The sequence below is a fragment of the Xyrauchen texanus genome, chromosome 34 (assembly GCF_025860055.1).
Source record: "Xyrauchen texanus isolate HMW12.3.18 chromosome 34, RBS_HiC_50CHRs, whole genome shotgun sequence".
NCBI lineage: Eukaryota > Metazoa > Chordata > Actinopteri > Cypriniformes > Catostomidae > Xyrauchen > Xyrauchen texanus.
Window position 1 is genome coordinate 14195933 of NC_068309.1, and position 5933 is coordinate 14201865.

A 5933-nucleotide genomic window follows, 5' to 3' on the forward strand; every position below is an offset into this window, starting at 1 on the left:
CAACGGACAAGGCAAATCACTGCCACCTACTGCGCCACGTGGATACTACTCACTTCCCTACACTTAGGCTACAAACGTTTACCAGGCACCCGTGGTAACCATAGTTTACACCCAAATACAGTTACCGTGTAAAGAGTAGCTAACTATGAAAAACTTAAGATACCAAGTAGACCAAAATAAGATATGAGTTCTGAAGATAAATTATTTAGTTATAAGAGATCTTGATATTCTGAGAGCACTTTTATTATGGTTTTACTAGTAAAACAGTAACCGTAGCAACCATTCTGACAGAAACTGTGTTTACATGGTAAATGTTATTTATTGGGTTGCCAACTGTCCCGTATTAGACATCCCGTAGTTTGGCCGAAACACTCGAAGGGATACATTTTCTACAATGCTTCCTTAAATTAATTTTGGCCTTTTTCAAACACTGTAATCAAAGGTGCTGCATGGTGCACCTTATGGATTTAGACATTTTGTTGCCAACATTCAGGGTAAAATAACAGTCGATGTATGGTTCAAGTTCTGAGTGCTGGCATGCCATCCGATCAGATTTTTTTTATTTTTATAATTTAACCAATAAGTAGAGTGCAATTACGGACTGCTCACAACGGCCACTCTATTGACTGAAGCAGGTGTGATACTTCGTTCCCTTTATAATGACTACTTAATTTTATAATTACACGTGTACAGTACATGTCTTGTTCCATTGGATTGTGTGATGCACAAATCCAGAACACATGACCTTCTGTAACGCCTACATCCAGAAAAATCACACAGTCTGTGCAATGGGGCTTTTCCACTGCATGGTAGGCTACAACTCGACTGAACTCGACTCTGCTCGCTTTTTGGGGGTTTTCCACTGTGGATAGTACCTGGTACCTGATACTTTTTTAGTACTACCTCGGTCGAGGTTCCAAGTAAGCCGAGCCGATACTAAATGTGATGTCAAAATCCTGCAGATCACTGATTGGTCAGGGAGAATCGTCACTACCAGCGTCTCTGGATTTCCTACACGCCACATCAACCCGCTAGTTTTAAAGTTAGCAACAGCAATAACAGTATAATTTGTTCACGAGACTTTCGAATTGTGAAAAAAGAAATGGCTGTGCTCAAAACCACGTCGTGATCAATAAACGAGGTGCAGACGGTCCACTTGTTAGCGATGAGCGAAACGAAAAAGTCTCTCATGAAGTGTCTCAGCTGTCGGCCGCACATGGCTACCACTGGACCTACCAACAGTGTAGGGAAAAGTAAAGAAAACCTAAAAGTGACTACAGAACCATTAAGGAAAAGTGGGAGGGAGAATGGTATTTTTTGTTACATTAACTCTATACTCTGCTTAAAAGCTTCACTTTTATTTAGTTGACCAGCTACTGGAAGTTTGCTTCTAAAACAACCAGGCCAATTTAACTGTTACACTTGTGTAAAATCACCATGCAACAACTGCTTTATGCAGCACAATGAGCTAGTAGCTAACAGCTAGCAGTTGTATTATTGTTTTGGTCAGTTTGTGTCATGTTTAAGATGATGTCACGGCAGTAGAGGCAGCGTAACTATAACGATCAGCCTATAATTCCACCCACATTGTTGTGGCACTAAACTGCAGTGGAAATGCAAGCTCAGAAAAGTAAAGCGAGTAGAGTTGAGGCGAGTCGAACCGTAACGTGCAGTGGAAAATTTCCATAAGTGTACCATAAACTCCTTGGGCTTTGTTTTCTTGACCGGGTTAGGCACAGCGCAATGTGCAATAAAGTTTTAGTGAGAGTGCTAATTCTAACGGCAATTTCCGCACCAGTGCAAAGCACAAGTTAGATTATTATTTTTCGATAATTATTATTATTATGTGTATTTACAATTGTGTTTATGATCTTATTAGTATTTGTAAGTTACTGCAAATGGGGCCAGTGGAAGAAGTTGGAGAGTGTAAAATATTTAAATTTGGGGAGTTGTTTATATATTGATTCGCTATCCTTTTCTGCATGTTGTGTTGCCGTTTTGTCGTCCGTTCTGCAGAAATCAGCGGCTCATTTTAGCTTATCACAGCCCATTCAGCCCATTTCATTGCTGACCCACCGGCCCACTCTGTTCTCCCGATGGCCTGTCCGCCCCGATCAACCCCAAAGTGTGCCGGACCACTGGGAAAATGGCCGGTATACCAGATTACCAGTCCAGCCCGGCTGGTACTTGAAAGGAATGGCAATAACCAGAGAAGAACCTCAGAATTACATTGTACATGATGCAGCCCATTAGCGCTTTGTGCACGCAATTAGACGGAAAGAAAGAAAACCCACTTGCACCTAGACTTAGCTTGTGCTTGCAAGAAAATACCAAAACTTCATAGCATGACCACTGACTGTTACTCTTAAAATAGGCCCCTATTGTTCTGCATGTATATCAAAAGTAGTCAAACTTTCCTCAACATAGTCATTCTGTGACTGATTTTGTTAAGTTAGCATTGCACATTTACAGTTGATATCTTTCAATGTAAAACAATTACAGGTGATTTTATTTATTTATTGCCTTCACTAAATTCCTATCTAGGATTAAACCTTGAAGATTAACACTATTACATTTCTTTATTAAACTCTAAATCTAAATTCTATAATCAAGTTCTTATAATTTATATTATATATAATTTATGGTGTTCTCTTATTGACAAAACAAAGTAGCATAGGAGATAAAGAAGGTTGGTGGAGTCATATTTGCCAGTTCAGTGCATCTAATAATGTGCAGTACTAATATCATTTTCTTTTGCATTATTAATGGTCTTATTATTATCAGTAACTCTCAAGGTTGTCAAGACACTTTTTCCAAACAGTGGCATGCTTGGGGGATTTCCCACAGCCATTTTCATATTTCTAAATGTTCCACCCCTTTGTCTTGTGAATGGATACTTAGTTTCTCTTCAAAAATACTGTAGTGGCCTACCATGGGCAGTTTATGTCCCTGAACACATTTGATTCTACTGAAAAAGACTGGATATTATAAGGAATCATTTTGGTCAAGTACTTTACCTTCCTAAATATTATCCCCTATCTTTTTTATCTTTTGATATTCAGATATTCTTGAAAATAATTGTGTCCAGATTGGTTGCTGTGTATGTTTACACCAAAGGGGAAGAGTCCTGGCTATGGAGAAGGATACTGCACCGCTAAACACATTGCTGTAGGGAAATAAAAATGATCCTGGGCTGACTGAAAAAAATTCAGTTTGTGTAACTTAATGTATGTTTACATAACTAAAACTCATAATAAGATACAGTTTCTTCAGAAGAATATAAGAGTGGCACTTAAATGTATTAGGTGAATAAGGCATAATTGGATATAACCCTGAAAATAAATATAATAATAATAATAATAATAATTTGGTGATGGGCACTTAGGCATTTTAGGTCTTTGTCCAGTAGATGGAGACATATACCAGCATACGAGATTTTTTTTTCTCGAAAGCTGAATGTGACTGAACTTTTGATACCCGTCTTCGGTGATGACCTCGAATAGCACATGTGCTTTTCTTGCTCTTCTCTTTGCGGATGAATGGTGCATCAGGACAACATATAGAAATGGAGCCTTTTTCTGAACAAAAAATCTCATTTTAAATCTATTGCTGACAATTAGCCTATTTTAATAACTATAATTTACTTGATCATCTGAAGAGCAACTCATCTTCAGATGACCTTATTGTGGGTAAATCGCTTAATACATTATTATTAATTTATTAAATGTAAATTAATTAAAATATATTTATTTAGGCATATTATTATTGTTATTATTATTAATATTATTAAAGATCTACACAGAAAGATGGAGAGGATGAGCTTACATGAATATTTCACATCGGAGGAACTGAGGAAAGGAAATTGGTGGTGGGCAATGACACATCTGTCAGGATCCCGGCCAATTTGAGCCAATAATATAAATCGTAAGGACGTGTGGGTTAAGTATTTATGGACGTAACTATAAAAAGTTATAGACGTGTATTATTGTAAACTAGTCGTCTTCGTTCTGCTGGACTCATTATGAGCTTGGTATGGTATAATTATTTAGACGTTTTTCTCTTCTGCAGCGGGACTCTGGCTCCAGTAACCGGGCTGCGGCGCCAAAGTCATGACAGGCAGGGTAGTAGGCTACTGCATTAAAACTGCTTTTGAAAACCGCGGGAAAATAAAACGGGATGTGAAAAAGCCTTCTTTGTGAAATCCTTGGCTACTCTGTCGCCTTATTGTCTGTCAGATTTGCCGATCTAGCCATAAGCCATGGTGACTGAAGTTTTGTTCGGGTATTCAGGGAACTATGATGCGAATCACTGTTCTCAGTACTCAAAGGGAGTAATGCTTCACTGAGGTCTAACTTAATATCTGTGGCTTACCAAATGAGAAGACCAGACATTCAAGGTCATTATATGAGCCTTATTTAGAGAAGAGCCATATTTAATTTTTTGATAGAAATGAAAAAGCCTGTGAGGATATTTACAGTCTCTTCATTGAGTTGTAAACATGGTGCTACTCTGAATATGTATGCTCTAGAAAAGTTCTACTGTATGTACAGCGTGGAAAGTATTAAAGGACTAGTTTTTGAAACATGTTTAATCTCTGTCAGTAGGTGTATGCTTTTTATGATAGAGGTAAGTTAATGTAGGTGATTTTTAGAAACCCTGAACACGTGAAAAAGTCCTGTACCATAGTCTCTGTAAGAGCACAACCATGGTGATCTTTCAATGTGCTTTGAACAGAGTAGCATTATCAACACTTCTAATGGTGCTTCTCTGTCAGCTATATCAGACTGCTTTAAATAATCTCTCTCTCTCTCTCTCTCTCTCTCCTTTTTAACATCGTACAGACCAGTCTTATCTTGCGTAAAAGAGTATCTTACACAAGACAGGAATTTACAGGACAGGTATAGCTTCTACATGAAAATATTACTTTTGGCACATGAGTTTACTCAAAAAGCTCTTTGGTTCACTCCAAGATATACTTCACAGAGCCAAGCAGTGTTTATGTAGAGGAATGGATATCTTCAGGTTTGTGTTATTCAAAAACAATTGGTTCAAGTGTGACCTGTCAGTTGAAATTACGAGTGTTTGGAGCAATATGCGGGTTGATTAAGAACATCATACATTCAAGGTGATGTGTGATGTATTTTTTTCCATGTTAAAATTCTTTCTTCTGTCCCGGCTTAATATGCAGAGACAACACAAGTAAACCATTTATAGGTTGATATCTCCTAAAAGTACAAAAACTGTAACTCTGTGATGTTATGAAAGCATTGCTCAACACAGTTTTTTCTCCTTCTTCTTGTATCTATTTCCCTCTTTTATACAATTATTTAGAAATGTAATTAATTTTCAGATTAATTAACTGATTCAGCTTCTAAGCAGCCTCTCTTCTTATCGTCACTATTAAAAAAGATGTTGAATGTGGTAAAAACAAAATTAAGTTTCTTTCTCTTTACAATTGAAATGGGATGAGATTTTATTTGCTTTTGGTATCCCAATTTGTATTCCTTCTACACAGTATTGAGATCATATTTCAATCACTTGCTTCATCTACAACTCAGGCGTCTTCTGGCTAAATGAAGGCAGTCGACTGAGATGGAGGCTTAACTCTGCTGAAAGATTCTGTCACTGCTAATCAGTCTTCTTTAAACTTTACAGCGCACATGACTATAATTAAATATCATATGGATGTTCCAGGAACATCTAAACAATTAAACATATGAAAATAAGCAAACTAAACCCATAGAAAAGAACTCATTATCTCCCTTAGCTTACTATGAGACAAAGAGTATCCTTTCCATCTATCTGATTCTTTGCTGACTACTGTCTTTACTGTGCACTTGAGCAAATGCGTCCTTTGTGACTGAGAAGTTTCTCTTTATTATTACTGTAGAGACAGTTCCTTCAAGTCACATATTTAAAACAAAAACAAGCTT